This window comes from Epinephelus lanceolatus, chromosome 23 (assembly GCF_041903045.1).
Source record: "Epinephelus lanceolatus isolate andai-2023 chromosome 23, ASM4190304v1, whole genome shotgun sequence".
Taxonomy (NCBI): Eukaryota; Metazoa; Chordata; class Actinopteri; order Perciformes; family Serranidae; genus Epinephelus; species Epinephelus lanceolatus.
In genome coordinates this window covers 37,926,836-37,936,953 of record NC_135756.1, presented here as the reverse complement: position 1 = coordinate 37,936,953, position 10,118 = coordinate 37,926,836, and the positions used below count along the sequence as shown (strand labels likewise).

Genomic DNA, 10,118 nt, shown 5'->3' with positions numbered 1-10,118 from the left:
ATCAAAACTATGAATGAACACGTGGAGTTATGTACTTAACAAAAAAAAGTTAATTAACTGAAAACATGTTTTATATTCTAGTTTCTTCAAAATAGCCACCCTTTGCTCTGATTACTGCTTTGCACACTCTTGGCATTCTCTCGATAAGCTTCAAGAGGTAGTCACCTGAAATGGTTTTCCAACAGTCTTGAAGGAGTTCCCAGAGGTGTTTAGCACTTGTTGGCCCCTTTGCCTTCACTCTTCGGTCCAGCTCACCCCAAACCATCTCGATTGGGTTCAGGTCCGGTGACTGTGGAGGCCAGGTCATCTGCCGCAGCACTCCATCACTCTCTTTCTTGGTCAAATAGCCCTTACACAGCTTGGAGGTGTGTTTGGGGTCATTGTCCTGTTGAAAAATAAATGATCGTCCAACTAAACGCAAACCGGATGGGATGGCATGTTGCTGTAGGATGCTGTGGTAGCCATGCTGGTTCAGTGTGCCTTCAATTTTGAATAAATCCCCAACAGTGTCACCAGCAAAACACCCCCACACCATCACACCTCCTCCTCCATGCTTCACAGTGGGAACCAGGCATGTGGAATCCATCCATTCACCTTTTCTGCGTCTCACAAAGACACGGCGGTTGGAACCAAAGATCTCAAATTTGGACTCATCAGACCAAAGCACAGATTTCCACTGGTCTAATGTCCATTCCTTGTGTTTCTTGGCCCAAACAAATCTCTTCTGCTTGTTGCCTCTCCTTAGCAGTGGTTTCCTAGCAGCTATTTGACCATGAAGGCCTGATTCGCGCAGTCTCCTCTTAACAGTTGTTCTAGAGATGGGTCTGCTGCTAGAACTCTGTGTGGCATTCATCTGGTCTCTGATCTGAGCTGCTGTTAACTTGCCATTTCTGAGGCTGGTGACTCGGATGAACTTATCCTCAGAAGCAGAGGTGACTCTTGGTCTTCCTTTCCTGGGTCGGTCCTCATGTGTGCCAGTTTGGTTGTAGCGCTTGATGGTTTTTGCGACTCCACTTGGGGACACATTTAAAGTTTTTGCAATTTTCCGGACTGACTGACCTTCATTTCTTAAAGTAATGATGGCCACTCGTTTTTCTTTAGTTAGCTGATTGGTTCTTGCCATAATGTGAATTTTAACAGTTGTCCAATAGGGCTGTCGGCTGTGTTTTAACCTGCCTTCTGCACAACACAACTGATGGTCCCAACCCCATTGATAAAGCAAGAAATTCCACTAATTAACCCTGATAAGGCACACCTGTGAAGTGGAAACCATTTCAGGTGACTACCTCTTGAAGCTCATCGAGAGAATGCCAAGAGTGTGCAAAGCAGTAATCAGAGCAAAGGGTGGCTATTTTGAAGAAACTAGAATATAAAACATGTTTTCAGTTATTTCACCTTTTTTTGTTAAGTACATAACTCCACATGTGTTCATTCATAGTTTTGATGCCTTCAGTGAGAATCTACAATGTAAATAGTCATGAAAATAAAGAAAACGCATTGAATGAGAAGGTGTGTCCAAACTTTTGGCCTGTACTGTATCTGCCCGTTCAGGGCGGAGCCATTATCACGTCCAGCAAGTTTGAAGCTGCTGAGATCAAGTATGTGAGTGTGAGGGTCGTTCCAAATTTGATGGCGAGAAAACGAAAAATCGCCAAAGTTTGTCACGCCCTAGCGGTCATGCCCCTTCACATAGAGTAAAGCTTTTAATAACTTTTGATCAGCATGTTCTCAGGATGATCTGTAGCCAATTTGAAGTCGATCAGACAAAATCCCTAGGAGGAGTTCATTCAAACATGTCAAAAATTCAAATCAAAATGGCCGACTTCCTGTTGGGTTTACGGCATGGGTCCAAGAGGATTTTTTGTGCATCTTGGCATGTTCTATGAGCCCACCAATTTTCACGCATGTAGGTGACACCTGCAGGCGGGGCTCGAGGCACAAAATTTTCTAGGGGGTGCTATGTCGCCATTTGGCCCCGTCCACATACAACACTGCCAAAATATCAAATTTTTCGCCAGACCAAATGCGTGTGCCAAATTTGGTGCATTTTTTAATTTGGGAAAGGGGCCAAATTGGGGATTAAATGTTTGTAATAATAATAATAAATAAATAATAATAAACAGCGCGATTACAATAGGGTCCTCACAGACGACTTCGTCGTTGCTCGGGCCCTAATAATAATAATGATAATAATGATAATAATAATAATAATAATAATAATAAGCTCCGCTGTTATCGGCTTTGGTTTCATATATCATCATGAAGCAGCCTCTCACCTGCTCTCTGCTTGTCAGGGCTGACCTCTTCACAACAACAGCAGAGAGGCCGCGGAGCAGATGAAGGGACGACAACTACGCTTGTTACTGTAAGTAAGTGCTATAAAACCTGTAAAAAAAAAAACAACAACAATTTTTATCAATACATGTGTTCAGTATGTAGAAAGAAATATTTCAATATTCTCTGTCCACAGTCTCTCATTCACCGCTTTTATGGTTTACAATGGTGGTTTACACAAACACATCGCACTAGCGGGGCTAACTAAAATGAAAGCTTTTCTGTATGTAGTCCAACACTTTATCTGAAAATGTAGCTGAGGCAGCTGACCTGCAGACAGTGAGTCTCCTCAGTAGACAGGGAACAGAGAGCAGGATGAATGACTGATACTGATGTTTGTGTTCTTCATGCGTAGATAATGTTGCTTGCTTTTTTCTCTTAGTATTGTGATGTCATGAGGATTATTTATTTTATTGACATGTTAGAGTTGTTTCCAGGGAGATATTATTGACTTTCTATAGGTCCTCTACCAGAGGCCTGGGAGTTTGAGGGTTCTGCGCAGTATCTTAGCTGTTCCTAGGACTGCACACTTCTGGACTTAGGTTTCAGATGTTGTTCCTGACATCTGCCAGAGCCACTCTCCTAGTTTGGGGGTCACTGCCCCGAGTGCTCCTACTACCAGGGGGACCACGTCAACTTTGACATTCCACATCTGTTCCAGCTGTTCTTTCAACCCTTGACACCTCTCCACCTTTTCGTGTTCCTTCTTTCTGATGTTGCTGTCAGCTGGTATCGCCACATCTATCACCACTGCCTTCTTCTGGTGTTTGTCAACCACCACTATATCCGGTTGGTTAGTCAGCAGCTGTTTGTCAGTCTGGAAGCTGAAGTCCCACATGATCTTAGCCCTGTTGTTCTCAAACACCTTTGGTGGTGTGTCCCATCGGGATTTGGGTACTTCGAGTCTATACTAGGTACAGATGTTCCTGTACACTATCCCAGCCACTTGGTTGTGCCTCTCCATGTACGCTGATCCTGCTTGCATCTTACATCCTGCCACTATGTGCTGGACTGTCTCAGGGGCATCTTTGCATAGCCTGCACCTTGGGTCTGATCTGCTGTGGTAGACCCTTGCCTCTATGGCCCTGGTGCTTAGGGCCTGTTCTTGTGCTGCGCTGATTAGTGCCTCTGTGCTATCTGTCAGTCCAGCATTCTCCAGCCACTGGTAGGTCTTCTTGATATCAGCCACTTCCTCTATCTGAAGGTGGAATGCACAATGTATGGGATTGTCCCTCTATGTTGTTTGCTCCTCCACCCCTTTGCCCTCATCAGGTTTCTGATGTCTGAGGCATTCACTTAGCAGCTCATCCTTTGGGGCTATCTCCTTGATGTAATCCTGGATTCTGGATGTTTTATCCTGGATAGTGGCTCTGATGCTCACTAGTCCTCGGCCTCCCTCTTTCCACTTTGTGTATAGCCACAGGGTGCTGGACTTGCGGTGGAACCCTCCATGCATGGTGAGGAGCTTTCTTGTCTTGATATCTGTGGCTTCTATCTCCTCCTTTGGCCAGCTTATGATCCCAGCTGGGTATCTGATGTTTATGGCTCGGACCTTGTTCTGACCATTCAGCTGACTTCTCAGGACTTGCATTACTCTCTGGAAGTATTTAGTTGTTGACAACTTCCTTGCAGCCTCCTCATGATTTCCATTAGCCTGCAGGTCAGCTAGTCATTGGGCATCAGTGTTGTGTGATGTTTCTCTTTTCCATATGCCCTTCCAGTATGTTTCCATCTCAGCTCTTTGTGGGTCTGATCTGGTCACTGAGAGAACACATTGACTGGTTCAGTGGAGAACACCCTGTTAATTCTCCTGGTTTCTACTTCTTTGGTGTATCTCTTCAGCCAGGTGGCCAGAGCTGCCAGTCTTTGTTTGGCAGTTTTGAGTGCCTCAGGAATGGAGAGCTTATTGTATTTCTTTGGTACCCCTTTATTCACCACGTTACCTCTGTGTAGCTCTGCTAGTTGGCTAACTTCTCTCAGTGTTGCCTTTATCTTGGCCTCCAACCATCTCTTTCATGGAGGGTACTGGTTGTTATGTACCATGTCCATCTTGTATCCAAGCATCTTCAGGATTAATGTTGTTGTACTGTGAATCAGCATGTTGGTCTCAGTGATGGTCCTTGTAGGGATGGTATTTAGGGCAGCATTCACATCTTTTAGCAGATCATCTGAAGGTACTTGGCAACTCAGCTTTGGGATACATCGGAGGCTCCAGGTTTCCAGTTTGCTCATGCTCTTCCTTCTCAGGTCAGTTGCTCTTGCATTGTCTTTCACTGGGGTTTGGTACCCAATCTCGCCTTGTGGGGGGGTGATGACATCCAGGCCCGGCTCCAGGATGAAGTTACTGAGGGGGCGGTTAAAAATTACGAGGGGGCAAATCTTTATTATGCAACATAAGTTCACAGTGAGTTATAAAGAGCGCGCAGCCGTGCATAATTGTCGCACGTAATGACAGCTCGTCGCTGGTGAAACCCAATAAACTGCACGTCTTCTTTCATGTTTGTCTCATGACAGATGGAGCTTACAGACAGACAGACAGGTGGAGCAAGCGGCAAATTGGTATGAAAGCTGGTTCAGGGCATATTTGTCCATTTATGAATAAATATGGAGTGGAAACACTCATGCATGTGCACCAAGTTCTTACATTAATTGAGAGGCTTTACAAATATGTCGAAAATAATGTGTATATTTCTGGCTTTCTGCGTACACGTTTTTATCATGTCATGAATCTACACAGTTTTTCCACTAGCCTATCTGTCATCCAAAGCTGGATGTCCCCGATTTCAAAACTCATTCATCATCAATCATCCTGCTATGTCTGGATGCATGTCTGACATATCCAGCAGAAAAAAACGTGTGTGACGTAGAACATAGAAAAATAAACCAGCTACATTCTGTCTTACCTTTTCCCCGTAGAGTTGCAGCCTTCTTGTTTTTCTGTGGAACTTTCTGAGTAAGCGACCCTTCCAGTCTTCTTCCCGAAATCGTCTTGTAAGATCCCCTTCAAACACCAGTTGAATCAAGTGCGCTTTTCTCAGATGTAGCATGCTTTGTCTGTGCTGACTGAAGACGTTGGTTAGCGTTGAAAATGTATTTTCGCACGTCACTGAGGATGCCCCAAAAGTCAATCCATGTTTCAGTGCAGTAAGCACACTTGGCATGGCACTGAGAGGCCCAGAGTAGCGCTGCAGGATGGCAGCAGGGGTCCATTTGACTTCAGTAGATCCGGCCATTTCAGTCTGTCTCATTTCCACACTCCTGCTGCTCCTGGCCTACAGTGCTCTCCACCACGTACTGCTGCAGATGTCTAGGGACTTGGCGCATCCTCTTACTTGGCGGAGGAGCTGCTGTTTCTGATGCCTCGTCATGGGGGCCAGTCACACACTTTGCCCAAATGGCTTGGAACTCTGAGTCAGCTGGAGCTTCTCCACACAATCCAACGCACTTCTCACAACCTTCATTCCAGTGTAGAGGTCTGTCTTTTTATCCTGCAACACTTTGTTTGGAGGCTCAGGGAGGGACAGGATTTTGTGGACCATGACTGCAGTAAATCTGAAGTGTGTCTTGTATTGCTTTTAGGAGCCCTGTTGCCTCTATTTTCAGTTCCATTACATGATGGTCATTGCTGTCAAACTCCGCGAGGAACAGCACAATAGTGTCATAACTGTTAACAATGACCGACACGGTAGCCAGGTGACCGGTCCATCTTTGGTCCAGTAGCCTCTTCAGATGCTCTCCTCTTCAGACGGCCACGGTTGGCTTTCTCAGAAACTGGTAAAGCATATCACACATGTCAAAAAAGGCTTGCAGTGCATTCTCAGCTGACATTGCGTGGATAATCACCAGATGTAGTTGATGGTTGAAGCAGTGCACATATGGGACTTCTCGGTTAACTTTTTCCTGTATTATTTTCTGTACACCTCCTTTTTTACCAGACATCACGCTTGCACCATCATAGCATTGGCTGAGAATCTTTTCTGTGCTCAGACCTGTTTTTCCCAACTCGGAAAGGACCAGGTTTGTCAGACTTGATGCATCACAGTGCTTTGTAGTGGCCATGACCAGCAGCCTTTCGCACGTGTCATTATCCATGTCTATATAACGGAGGACAATTGACACATTCTCACAGCCAGTTGGATCCTTTGTCCCGTCCACTATCAGCATATACCAGCTATCTCCTATTTCTTGGACTATTTCACTTGTCACTATTTCACTCATAAGAGCATTATTTCGTTCTGAATTTCGTGTGACGTGTAGGTCGCATTTTTGGGGATTGTGCTAAATACCTGGGCGAGAGCATTGTCTTTCCTGAGGATGTACTCCATCATAGACAAAAATAGTCCACTTTCCCCCTCCTCTCTTGACCCCAAAGAGTCCAGCGTCCCCTTCAGCGGTTGCTGGTGTGTAACGAGGAACTCAATGATATCCACTATGGCACTCAGATACAAGCGATTCCTTGCCAGTTGTCCCTCATTGACGAGTGTGGCGACCTCTGTGCCAGCGGCAATATGAGCACAGTACCGTTTCCAGAGAGCACTGCATTTCAAATGTTCCTTGCTGGATGCATGTCTTGCAAAACCCTTAGTACTTTCCGTTGCAGATTTCCAGTTAGAGAATCCGGTTTTGGTGAAGGCTTTGTCAGCATTTGCACTAGATCCAATGCTAAATGTCCGACATGGAAAGCAAAAGGCGGCATCAGCAGCAACTGAATATTCCAGCCAATCCCTTCCATTAAACCAGCTTTTGCTAAAAGAGCGTTGGGTCTTATTAAATACCCGGTTGGGGTAGGCCTTCAGGTGCACCTGGGCTGGCTCATCTGTCCCAAGATCAACAGGAGCAGCCGGAGTTCACTGCTGCTGGAGCCTCTGGCCTCGGCTGCAGTCTCTTCTGTAGTGTTTTGTTTTTTGTTTTTTTTACAAAACCATGTTCTTATATCCATCTTTGGCTTTTGGGCAAAGAACACACGCGATGGCAAAGTAGCTAAGCTGACAAAAGTGTAAAAACAACACGCACATCTTACCCCGTGTGAGGGTGGGTGCTGGACCAAAAAAGTTAACATGTAAAAAACAAGTAAAGTCCGCACACAAAAAAGCTCCAATCAAGTGTGATTTATTTAAAGCATGACGTTTCGAGCCATGTTGGCTCTTCCTCAGATGCTTACATGAATGAATGTGTAGAGAGACACCATCTTTAAAGGTCCCAAACCCTGGTCATGTGACCTGGCACACCAGACATGTGTTATCACCAATAAAACATATCAAAAATAGTTATCAGCCACAATAGTTATCACAGAAAATACACATGTATACATATATACATACATCTAAACACAATTTTTTATGTTCCCCAGAAGGACTCAGGCTGTAAAGGCTGTCATGTTATGAAGGAGCTATGTCATTAGTTTGATTAGTTTATTATTTTTGTTTTGTGTTGTTTTATTTTTGTTTATTTATTTTTGTGGGTAAACACTAGGGGCACCAGACAGTAGGGGATATAGGTAGCCAGGTGTTAGAGGCAGGTCATGCACTGGGAAGGGGAAATGGTTTTTACCAGCAGGACAAAGCAGAGAGGCTGCATGGTTTTTGAACATGTTTGTTTGCTGTTGAAAGCTGAAAATAAACCTTCTGAACGGAGCTACTGGCCTGGAAAATGAATTCTTTGACTGCCTGAGTAAGCCTAACTAACCTGGTGCATTTGTGGCCCTTTGTGAGTGGATTTTGATTTTTCTTAAATTTTGATATTTTTTGAAGGAGCTCTTATTTTTGTCTTTTTTTTGTTTTTTGCCCTTTGAACAAATGGCCACAACATGTTACATAAAAAACTATTAGAGGCGCCTCTTTTTAGTACTAAATAACAGTTACAGGGACAGTAATACTTATGGAGAATACTCAAAATTATCAGAAGACCTAGAGATAACCAGATCTCCAATACCACAACGGAGATATATAATATTGATATACATACCATGACAAGATACATTGAAAAAAACACAATGATAAACAAGTCATGACATAAACCTCAATATGTACAACATCAGAGAAACTACAGAGAAAAAAACATAAGAGACAGTACATCCGAACATACAGCATCTTGAACAAGGAGCATATAATAGCAGTCCACATCTATAAAAACGGTCTAATATCAAAGTCCTCATTTAGGGCCTTGGAGGTTAATGTCCCCAGTGTGTGGATCCAAAAAAGCTCGCGTTTGAGGAGCATGGAGTTAAGGTCTCCCCCTGGATGTTTTAAAGCTTCGATCCCAATGAATTTCAGAGTAGAAACGCAGTTTTTTGCTTCAGCGAAGTGTACTGCTACAGGGCTTGAGGCAACTTGATTTCTGATGGTGCTCCAGTGTTCGGCAATACGTGTTTTCAACTGTCTGTTTGTTTTTCCGATGTATGCAAAACCGCATGGACATTTGAGCATATAGATAACATAAGTAGTGGAACATGAAATCAATCCTTTTATGTGGTATTTTTTTCTGTGTGAGGATGATTAAAAGAGTTAGTTTTGTACATAAAGTGACATTGTTGACATCAACCACATGGGTCCCAGAGGGGATAGAACTAAGAAAATGAGATGGTGACTTGGGGGGGGGGGGGGGGGGGATCAGCTCTCACCAGCATGTTGCGCAGATTTGGGGGTCTTTTTAGAACCACTCTAGGTGGTTTAGGAAAACAGTTTTTCAAAGATGGATCTGATTCAATTATATGCCAGTGTTTTTTAATAGTCTTTTCAATGTCCTTAGACACCAGTGAATATTGTATAGCACACACAGTTCTCTGTTCCGACTCCTTAGGTCTGGTGATGGAAAGACTGTCACTCTGGGAAACACTGGAGAAGCGTGAGACAGGATTATCAATCCAGGTCTCTTTGTAGCCCCTTGTCTGAAACGTTTTTTTAGATCCATAGTTTGTTGATTGTAGTCCTCATCCGAGCTGCAGATATGTCTGATACGATTGAATTGAGAGATGAGGAGATTCTTTTTTAAATGGTTGGGATGGTAAGACTTGCCATGAAGGAGAGAATTTCTATCTGTAGGTTTACGGTATAGACTAGTTTTTAGACCATCCCTTTCTTTAATAACCACAACGTCCAAAAAGTTCATTTGATGGGTATCAGACTGAATCGTGAACTGGAGATGTTTATTTTTGGAATTAATGAAGTGATGAAATTCCTGAAGTTGGGAAGCTGAACCAGTCCAAATGAAAAACACATCATCTAAGTACCTCTTCTAGTGGTTGATAACTGAAGGAAGGGATTCTCCTGAATGTTGTAGATGATACTGTGTTCAAAGTGTCCCACAAATAATGAGGTCGAAGCTGGGTGACATTTTGGACCCCATGGCCACTCCGCAGGTCTGTAAGAAGAAGTCATTACCATACATGAAGAAGTTTTTTGTAAGTATTTCCTTAATGAGGTCTAATATGACATCTGTTCTGAGATTGACACCACAACTTTCATCCAAACAATGTTGTGTGGACCCTCGACATTATATACAGGTGGGATCACGATGAATGTTGCAAACCTAAAAAAACTTCAGGAGAAAGAAACATGACTTTTTCTCCACGCTGTAACACTGAGTGACTACCTGAGGGTTAAGAAAATCCCACGTGGACTAAGAATGAACAAAATCCCTATGTTGAGTAAAGAAAATGAGGACTTCTGTGATCGCTGGTGTGAAATCCTTAATAAATGCTCATTTGAATTGATGGCACTAACTATACAAGAGGTTTCTACACAACTGGTGAAAGTAAGAGAAGATATCACTACCCACAAACAACT

The 10,118-nt window shown here is 43.6% G+C and overlaps 1 pseudogene; it reads right to left on the bottom strand.

The window, feature by feature from the left end:
- Positions 1–2,872: 2,872 nt before the first annotated feature.
- On the bottom strand, positions 2,873–3,925 carry LOC144461761 (uncharacterized; annotated as a pseudogene).
- Positions 3,926–10,118: the final 6,193 nt, after the last annotated feature.